Below are 11743 nucleotides of genomic sequence, written 5' to 3'. Positions count from 1 at the left end.
TTATATATATTGTTTGAATTTTGCCCATACTTCCGTGGTAAAAAAACAATAAAATTAAAACATTTTACCAACATTCACTTATCACATTAATTACATTTATTACTTTTATGGAGAAACTGGCGGTCAAAACATAACTTTCACTTCATGTTAAGAAATAAATGCTGCAGGTCTGTCGCTGTACATCAACCGTTGATCTGCCCTCAAAAAATCGGACGGCTGTGGTCAATATCGGAAGGCCTCTTCTTACTGACCTTTACCTTCCGGGGAAATCGCTGTTTTGGAACAGTTCCTGTGGAGCGTCAATAGGTGAGTGTGATCAGAGCCGTCTCGGGAAATACCACAATCGGCAAAAGGCGGTGTGGGAAAATCCTCAGTGGTTTTGCTGAATTAAATGCCCGGCTGTTTAACTGAGCGGCAGTTGAAAGTTGAAATTACAATTTCAATAGTTAACTCACGAGATCGAACCAATAACCTCACATTCTGTTAGGTGAATCTTTGAGATTACACAGACAGAGAAACAGAGAGGGCATTGAGTGAGTTCATTAAACATCTTACTCGCTTTGAATTTACCAAGTAAATGTGACCACAATTGACTGAGCTTCGAAAAAGATAGACCTGAGTGTCAAAAGTTACATTCAAACGAAAATGAATATCTTGGAACAACCTTCAATCATAGTGGGACTTTGGAAGCAATCTGAATTAGAAATTGTAAACTGTAAACAGTTTCAGCCTCTTCATTTGACGGTTTTGGGATGATGCTAAGTGGACAATCAGGGAAATGCTTAAGTTGTATTTGACGATTGAAATCTTTAGTGGCAGAAAATTTGGCTAACCCATTTACTCACATTCCAGCATTATAATATTAATGAAAGCTACAATCACAATAGTCCTTATAATCCATTAATGTTTACCCATTTACTCACATTCCAACATTGTAATATTAATGGAGGCTACACTCACCATAGTCCTTATAATCCATTAATGTTTATTGGAAAAAATACAACTACAAAAAGATGAACACAACAAGTTGTCTTACTTTGAGAAATAAAATAATCCTAACACTTTAGCTTCGTAGTATTTAAATCATTGGAATCAAATATTTCTATCAACACTGACATGGTATTTAAGCAATACAAGCAAACACAGGGTAAAGTGTTAGCGAAGCTGTTTGTTTTTTTGTTACACTGATTAGAACTGGTTTTCAAAGGGAAAATCCATAATGCACAACAGAAAACTAAGAGAATTTTCATCCACAAGTTGAAGGCAATTAGCAATTGCCGCATATCTTATATTATACATATGTATGGATCCAATATTATATTGGAAGCAACAGTGCCCGTCTCCATTCTCTTTTGCAAATTTATTTATTCAAGAGATATAGTTCATTGATCAATAAATTAATTATTTTGTGATCGACTTGACTTTTATTCCTTGTGTTTATATCTGTATATAAGTTTTTTGGAAAATTCTTCAAGGATAATTACGACTTTTTATTAAAAAAGTTGGCAATTTTTAACTATTCTGCTTACAAGCAGAATCAATAAGTTAATTAATTTACTTTTAAGGATGAGTACGAATTTTTATAAAAACAACTTGGCATTTTTTAACTAATTAGCTTTCTACAAGCAGAATTTGGCCGCGAGGGACTACCGCCGCCATCAATTTATAAAAACAATTTGGCCATTTTTAACTGTTTAGCTTTCTACAAGCAGAATTTGGCTGAGGGACTACCGCTGCCACCAATGCATTACTGCCCCCAACTTCCCCTTTGACTTGCGGAGCAGGGACTACCGCTGCCTCAGCGCTTGTTTATCTATGATGATAGCCATATTTGTAATGGGATGCAAAGAAAACATAGTTTTGTGTTGTGGCCACTCTAATTTCACTTGCTTGCTATTTTAGATTTTTACTGTAGATTCAACAACTTATGTGATATACTAAAACAAAAGACAATAATCTACTCTACTCTTCAGCAGAAACCGAAATTGATCAATGAAAACAATAAATAGAAAATGAAGAATTTCAGTTGCACATAACACAATATTTCTCTGGGGAAAGCAACTGTTCAAAACCCTGACTATCTATATTACATTAACCAAAAGATCTGAGAAGAAAATACAATGCATGTTCAACCTGAACAATTCCTGCACTAATACAATCTAACTCTCTGCTTCCTAGGCTGACCCTGGCCAACACTTAGCCAATTTACTAGCCTTCCAAGCCCACACTTCCTTGGAAATTCCTAAGAGAGTTAGTCTCTATTTAATGTGGAAATTCCCTCTCCATAACTGCGCAATCCAAACATAGGTCTTCAACTAATTGCATGCACCATATGTAAAACTTAGAAAATTATACAATTGATAGCACACTGTCTGTGAACTCTAATCTCAACTGGGTCTTCCTCTGAACTGACATGCATGAGTTATTTATGACTGAATCTTTAGTTAACTGGTGTGGTACTGGTGATGCCCTAGTGCACTACTTCATTACTAGACCTCTAATAGCTCCTCCAATAGTTAGAACTAGTTTAACTGACTATAACTTAGTTAGACTGAGTTATCTAATTACAACTCAAAAGAACTGATCTTGGGTCCCTAAAATTTGGGGATCACTCTATATGACTCTAGATAGACTTCCAACTCGAATTTCCTAAGTCAATTTAACTTAATTAACTATTACAAGTTGCTATGAGAATATACTTACAATTTAATTCAAGGACAAATTAAATTGGAATTTATCGTTGTTATTTTTAATATTTCTTGTTGCTATTTTCAACACTCCCTTTGAAAAAGAAAGGAATTCAAATCTATCCTGATCTGATACCTTTGGAATGTTCTGCATGAAACACTTTTGTCTAGTGTTGTTACTGCTGCAACTTCTAAAACAAAAAAAACATCCAAACTGAATCAGTATGATGCATTGGTCACCAAAGTCTATGATTGCTAATAGCTCTGCCTCTGTCGATTGAGAACTCTGTGCTTCTGTTGACTCTGCCTCTATTCCATCTACACTGCTGTCAACTCTGCTCTGCACTCTCCAGTATCTAACTGCTGGTAGCCTCTTCCTCTATCACTCTAATATGTGACTGCATTAACTACCCCTGATCCATCCTGCTATTGTGTATTAGTGGGCTCACGTAGCAAGGTAATGATCAGTGAGACAAAACCTCTCAATGGACCCTGCCCAAATTTCTGCACTCTTGGGACTAATACTTCACATCACCCCACCTCTTACCTGGAGGTATGGCTGCATATGCTCCCTTTTCCCACTTGGATCAAAATTTACCCCTATTAGAGGTCTTTGATTGAGCAGATGCCTCCACTTAGTCTTCTCTTTGATTCTCGATTTGTAGCTACTACACAACTTTCTAAGGTTGCTTCTTCTCTGCTTGAGTGGATCTCTCCACTCAATCTCCTCTCTGCTTCTCTAATTGTAGCTACTCCAAAACTTTCTGAAACTAGTTCTGAGGCTTCTTCCGGGGCTGCATGTTAAGAGGTAATTCATTCTTCCTCTCAACCACCAAGTCTCTAACATTTTCCTTGCTCCTTAAGGATTTGCATGCATCTTCAACCTTTAGAGCATATAGGTTCTTGACTCACAAACTGATTAGTTTCACCTATCTCGTGGCGATGTGTCTAATGAAAACCCTTCCCTTACTAAATATCACATCATAGCCATGATCCTCCAATACTGTGACGAAAACAAGATTCTTCTTTAGTCCTGGAACATAAATCACATATGTGATTATGAGAGGGGAGCTAGACTCCGTCTAAAAGGTAATCGTATCGATCCCGGTAATGCTATACCTCTCATCATCTCTAGACTCTATGTTCTGCTTGAAGTCTTTCGTTTCAAAGTCACTGAAGAGATCTTTATTCCCAGTGATATGGAATGAGGCACTGCTGTCGAGATGCCACATACTTCCCATTATAGTGATGGCCATGCATGCAATGAAAGTTAAATCAAGTTTGAATTGTGAAGCTAGAGCTTCACCTACTGTTGCTACTGCTGGCTCCTTCTTGCTTGCTTTCCTCTGTGGGAAATTCATGGCATACCGTGGCGGAAAATAAGATTCTTCTTTAGTCCTAGAACATAAATCACATATGTGATTATGAGAGGGGAGCCAAACTCCCTCTGAAAGGTAACCGTATCGATCCCGGTAACACTATACCTCTCATCATCTCCAAACTCTATGTTCTGCTTGAGGTCTTTCGCCTCAAAGTCACTAAAGAGATCTTTATTCCCAGTGATATGGAACGAGGCACTACTATCGAGATACCACACACTTCCCAATATAGTGCTAGCCATGCATGCAATGAGAGTTAAATCAAGTTTGAATTGTGAAGCTAGAGCTTCACCTACTGCTGCTACTGTTGGCTCCTTCTTTCTTGCTTTCATTTGTGGGGAATTCGTGACATAGTGCCTGTACTTATGACAATGAAAATACTTGACTTTCGACAAGTCCTTATTCTTGCCGCCTGCCTCACCTTGGGACTTCTTTCCCTTGGCTTTCTTTTCTTTGCTGACTAATGAAAAGTTGTCTTCCACTTTTTAGAAGAGGTCGCATCTTTGGTGTTCCACTGAATCTGTTCCTGTACCAAATCTAACCATAACTATTCCCAACCAGGTAGCTTCTCCCTCCTATTAATAGAGTCCTGGTAATTATGCTAACTCTTGGGAAGTCTAAGAAGAGCTAGGCTCACCATATCGTCTTCGACAAGAGTAATCCTAACACTTCTAAGCTCATCCTGACAATGGGTGAACTTGGTCAAGTAATTCGGAATTGAGTCACCCTTCTCCATCTTGATCTTTCTAAATTTGTCCTTTAGTGCCAACATCCTATGGTCAGTGCTATTTTGAAATAGGTTCTTCAATGCCTTCCACATTGAGTATGGAGTGTCCTTACCATGGAGACTCGAGAAAATGTGGTCTCGAACTCCTTCCAGAATAATCCTTCTCTTTTTTGCCACACACTTTCTCCATTCAACCAAATCTTTAGAATCCAATGTTGGAGGATTAGGAATCTCATGATATATGAATTCCTTGATGCCATTTCCTTCTAACACTGCTTCCATCCTATCCTTCCAAGCTATGTAATTTGAGCTACCCTTTAGGGCATACTTAAGTCACAAACCGTAGATTGACATATTGCTGATTCTAAAGTATGAACTTACAAATTCAATTTCACCTGCATAAAAAAATCAATATATCCTCTTCTACATTGTTTTTAGCTCCGATACCATGTATATTTTTACTATAGGTTCAACAACTTATTTCATATACTAAAACACAAGACAAGAATCTACTCTACTCTTCAGTGGAAACCAAAATTGATCGATGAAAACAATAAGTAGAAAATGAAGAATTTCAATCTGACATAAAACAATATTTCTCTAGGGAAAGCAACTACTCAGAACCCCAACTATCTATATTGCATTAACAAGAAGATTTAAGAAGAAAATACAATGCTTATTCAACCCAAACAATTCCTGCACTAGTACAATCTAACTCTCTTCTTTTTAGGCTGACTCTGGCCAACACTTAGCCAATTTATTAGCCTTCCAAGCCTCTACTTCCTTGTGCAATCCCTAAGAGAATTAGCCTCTATTTAATGTGGAAATTCCCTCTCCAAAATTGCACAATCCAAACATAGGTCCTCAACTGATTGCATGCACCATATGTACAACTCAAAAACTTATACAACTGATAGTACATTGTCTTTGAACTCTAATCTCAACTGGGTCTTCCTTTGAAATAAAATGCATGAGTTATTTATGAGGGAATATTCAATTAACTGGTGTGGTATTAGTGATGCACTGGTGCACTACTCCACTGCTAGACCTCTACTAGTTCCTCCAACAATTAGAACTTGTTTGATTGACTATAACTCAATTAGACTAAGTTATCTAATTACAACTCAAAAGAACACAACTTGGGCCCCTAAATTTGAGGATCACTCTATATGATTCTAGATAGACTTCCAACTCGAATTTCCTAAGTCAATTAAGTCAATTTAACTTAATTAACTATTACAAGTTGCTATGAAAATATAATTACAATTTAATTCAAGGACAAATTAAATTGGAATTATCTAGATGCTATTTTTAACATTTCTTGTTGATATTTTCAACAAGATTGGCACGCAAAACAAGTGCATTCAACTCCTCTTTTGATTGATAACACTTTTACATTAAAGTTGACCAAGAACCCAATGTTCTATGACCGAACTAAGCACACCAATACAAAATATCATTTGATTTGGCATCATGTTGAGGACAAGACAATCCATCTATGACATTGTTCCACAAATGATCAGATTGCAGACATCTTCACCAAAACACTTGAAGAAAAAATATTGAAAGATTCAGAATGATTCTTGGACCATCACCATCCCTTTAAATTAAAGGGGAATGTTGACACCTAATCTTTAGAATTAGAAAAAATTATGTAAATATTGTAAATAAAAATTAAAAGACATTAGAAGATAAAGAGACATTGGGAGATTAATCCCAACAATCTCCCTCTCCTGATATATATCCATGTTTTCTCTTAATATAAAAATACAATTCATTCGTGAAGTTACTCTCCTAACTTATCACATTATAATTATAATTATAATTTTTAAAATAATAAAATTATTTCAATCTTTTTAAAAAATTTTAAAATTCAACATTATTAATCATTTTAGTTTTCATTATATATATTTTTTAAATTTTATGTAGCAATAAAAAATTAAAAATATAAATTCAATATATTATTATTATTATTATGTTAAAAATAAAAGGTTTAAATTATAATTATAAATTTTATTTTTGATAATGGTCTAAATCATAAGTTATTTTCTCTCTTTTAATTTCAAATGGAGGAAAAATAATAATCCTAACAATGCGAGTTACAAGACGAGAAGCCCCTATCTTTAAGTGAGCAGGGTATAGCAATTATTTATCCATGATGATAGCCATATTTACAATGGGATGTAAGGAAAACAAAGTTTTGTGTTGTGGCCACTTTAGTTTCACCTGCTTGTGTTACAAGACGAGAAGCGCCTATCTTTAAGTGAGCAATGTATAGTTATTATTAGTCCCTGCCTCCGACAATGCAGGGACTCTAGTGATAGCTAAGGCGTTGACTTGACATTAATTGGTCTTTTGACCAAAACTATTTTTGCGTTATTAAAATTTAACCAAAATTTCAAGTTGCAATTTTCCTTTACCCAAATTTTATCTGAAGTTTTGATTTGAAACTATTAATGGAACCTTCGCGGGTCTCGAGGTTTGAAACTTTCCTTCACCCAAATTTTATCTGAAGTTTTGATTTGAAACTATTAATGGAACCTTCGCGGGTCTCGAGGTAACGTTATATGGCTAACAAAATTTTACCCAAAGTTTCAAAAAGCTCAGGCATCCACTGCAATACATGAACTTTTATAACATTTTAGGTTTCAAACCTTATACATCTCCCAAAATTTCACACTGAATATATATCCAAAATTTTAAACTGCTTATGTGTCCTTATGCAAATTGATGCTCCCTGTCAAGTTGACACTTTTCCCTAGGCTGGAGCTAACCAGCCATATATTGGGTATTTAATACTGTCAGAGCAGCACGCAACTTAGCTCGATAACACGGGAGTGGGCAAATATTATTTAATGCCGAATTTGCCCGCTTCCGTGTTATCGTGTTAAGTCACGTGCTGCTCTGAGGGCATTAAATACCCAATATATGGCTCGTTAGCTCTTTCCTAAGCCATCTCTCCTTCACATGTCCTCAACTTTCCTCTGCATGTTCATGTCTCGGCACTACGACTTTCTCCTTTATTCACTCCGATTCACATTGATTCATCGTGATGTACATATTATATAAATCACTCGTCTCAAAGGAGAATATTCTCTTCCGTAGACATTAGAATGGAGAATTTTCAAAGGAGAATATTCTCTTCCATAGACATTAGAATGGAGAATTTTCTCTTTCATAGACATTAAAATGGTGATAGAGACATTACCTACATTAGAAATGTGACAACAGACATTCCCTGTATTTTATTTTCTTTCTTTTCTTTTTGAATTTGGAGCAACGTAGGCCACATTACTTGTATTTTCTTTTCCTTCTGAATTTGGAGTTGTGCTTCCCTGTATTTTATTTTCTTTCTTTTCTTTTTGAATTTGGAGCAACGTAGGCGACATTACTTGTATTTTCTTTTCCTTCTGAATTTGGAGTTGTGCTTGATGTCGTCGTGCGTCACGGGTTCCAAGAGTGCAGCAGTAACACTAGCTATGTTGACTCAATTTTTCTACCATTTCGAAGTAGATATTTTAGGTATGTTACTCTCACCCACCCATCTGACCCAGAGAAGCAGAAACATTAATCTAAAATAACAAACAAGACTAAAAGGAGAGGTATTTGAGATGAGAGTAGGGGATAACAAAATTGGAAAATCTAGATTTTTTTTAAATAATAGAAGTTTGAGTTAGTCTCTATACTCAAAATAAAAAATAAAAAACTAGCTAATATCAATATTTTTTTTCGCTGTTATTGAGTATCAGGTTTCATAGGTTCTGTTATTGGGTATCAGGTTTCATAAGTTCTGTTATTGCAAAGACCGATTCTAATATGACATAGACCATCTGTTATGGAAGAGCCCCTAGTGAGCCCTACTGGTCATAGTGATTGCAAATATTCAAATTCATATGATTTTTTTTCTAATTGTCCACTGGGTGCATTTATATCAACCCCTGTAAACAATAAAATTAAAAACCCATTACTGTAAAATTAAAAACCCGTTAGTGTAAGTTGTGCATTCCTTGAGATAAGTCATGTGTTGGGCATTGTCATCTTATCGTTTTAACGATCAAATCCAAAATCTAAGACAACAAAACAAATAATATGGTGAACTTGATATATCTATGTTTATAACAATTTTGCATGTTTTTCGAAAAAGAGTTCAGCTAAGATTTATGCTGGCGTACTTACCATTTTCAGAGCCAACATTTGAGAGTTGTTTGGCATTTCCTGAATGCAAGGAAGTCACTCGTGCCCTGCAAATTAACATACAATAAGCTAAACTATTGTCGAGACTAGAAAGAGAAGCTAAAGTATAGAGCAACTAGAGGTAAAGTACAGAGGATAAAATTTTAAATGATGTAACGGTCATATCCCTGCGGATGCTTCAGGCGAACAGACTCTACAACACGGAGAGAAACGAAGGGAATCTTCAAAACAAAGAGCGATGAGAGCCCTGTTCGGTCAAACACCAATATCTTAAAACCAATTTTGCAGAAAATATCCAAATGCATGCTATAAGGCTATGTTAATGAAAAAAAAATTACCAAACCATTTTAAGGTTCACTTAGTAGAACTCACTAGTTGTTTGCAAGGGGAATGCACAATAAATTACAAAGCACAGTGCATCATTGTGAAAGTCTAATTCACGAGTTTCTTAGTACCAGTAGAAGGCCATCTTAGTTATCGATAAATCACCATACCATTGTTGAACTACTACAGTAGGATTTACAAATATCGTCAAAATTACCAGTTCTTTGGTTGACGCTATATTCATAAATATAGAATACCTAGTCTAATACTGGGATCATTATGGTAAGTTCGTTGTTAATGCTATATTCATTAATATAGCAGATGCCTAAGTCTGGGGTCTTAAGTCGGTATCACGACATATCAGAATAACACTGCAGTAATTACAGATCATGCTAGATATCTTAAATCGGGATCTTAAATCGAGATCACAAATAACACTGCAGTGATTACCCCTTTTTTAGAGATCACAAAGCTCAAGAACCATTTTTAGAGAGTATTTATGGGAACAATCTGGAACCTCTTGTGTTATGATAGTGATAGTTTTCATAATGTGGAAAGTCAAAGATTTAAAAGAACAATCTACAAACACATATTTTGATCCATGAATGTATAATAACGTGTGGCCTCTGTAGTTAACTCACGAGATCGAACCAATAACCTCACATTCTGTTAGGTGAATCTTTGAGATTACACAGACCGAGAAGCATAGAGGGGCAGTGAGTGAGTTCATTATCCATCTTACTCGCTTTGGAATTACCAAGTAAATGTGACCACAATTGGCTGAGCTTCCAGAAAGATAGACCTGACTGTCAAAAGTTACATTCAAATGAAAATGAAGAGCTTGGAAGAGCCTTCAATCATAGTGGGAATTTGGAAGCAATCCGAATTAGAAATTGTAAACTGTAAATAGTTTCAACCTCTTCATTTGACGGTTTTGGGATGATGCTAAGTGGACAATCAGAAAAGTGCTCAAGTTATATTTGACGATTGAAATCTTTAGTGGCAAAAAATTTGGCTATCCCGTTTACTCACACCAGCATTATAATATTAATGAAGGCTACAATCACAATAGTCCTTATAATCCATTAACGTTTACCCATTTACTCACATTCCAGCATTGTAATATTAATGGAGGCTCCACTCACCATAGTCCTTATAATCCATTAATGTTTATTGAAAAAAATACAACTACAAAAAGATGAACACAACAAGTCGTCTTACTTTGAGAAATAAAGCAATCCTAACACTTTAGCTTCGTAGTATTTAAATCATTGGAATCAAATATTTCTATCAACACTTACCTGATATTTAAGCAACACAAACAAACACAGGGTAAAGTGTTAGCGAAGCTGTTTATTTTTTTGTTACACTGATTAGAACTGGTTTTCAAATGGAAAATCAATAATGCACAACAGCAAACTAAGAGAATTTTCATCAACAAGTTGAAGGCAATTAGCAATTGCCGCATATCTTATATTATACATATGTATGGATCCAATATTATATTGGAAGCAACACTGCTCGTCTCCATTCTCTTTTGCAAATTTATTTATTCAAGAGATATAGTTCATTGTTCAATAAATTAATTATTTGGTGATCGACTTGACTTTTATTCCTTGTGTTTATATCTGTATATAAGTTTTTTGGAAAATTCTTCAAGGATAATTACGACTTTTTATTAAAAAAGTTGGCAATCTTTAACTATTGCTTACAAGCAGAATCAATAAGTTAATTAAATTACTTTTAAGGATGAGTACGAATTTTTATAAAAACAACTTGGAATTAGCTTTCTACAAGAAGAATTTGGCCGAGGGACTACCGCTGCCACCAATGCATTACTGCCCCCAACTTCCCCTTTGACTTGCGGGGCAGGGACTACCGCTGCCTCAGCGCTTGTTTATCTATGATGATAGCCATATTTGTAATGGGATGCAAAGAAAACATAGTTTTGTGTTGTGGCCACTCTAATTTCACTTGCTTGCTATTTTGGATGTTGAGGACCGCCGACACATGGTTGGATTGTTAGTGTTACCAAGTTTATTAATGTCATCTTTCATTTGCAATTTATATTTGTTTTATTTAGATCATCAATAATATTATTAAGAACAAAACGTCATTGATAATATTATCTATTTTCTTAAATTAAAAACGTCATTGATAATATTATATATTTTCTTAAATTAAGTTAAAATGTAATTAATAGTATTATTTACTTTTGTTAAAATGTAATTAATAGTATTATTTACTTTTATTAATAATATTATTTACTTTTATGAAATTAAATTGAGTTTCATTGTAGCAGTTTTTTAATAATTTATAATTAAAATTTATGTCAGACCATTAATAATTAATAATATTAATATTAAGAATAAAATATATATATATTTTTTAATTTATTAGACTAACCTAAGTACCCACAGTGATTTGAACTA

The sequence above is a fragment of the Pinus tabuliformis genome, chromosome Q, assembly GCF_031772625.1.
Source record: "Pinus tabuliformis cultivar Carrire ecotype Pingquan chromosome Q, CPIR1, whole genome shotgun sequence".
NCBI lineage: Eukaryota > Viridiplantae > Streptophyta > Pinopsida > Pinales > Pinaceae > Pinus > Pinus tabuliformis.
Note: the sequence above shows the minus strand (reverse complement) of the source record.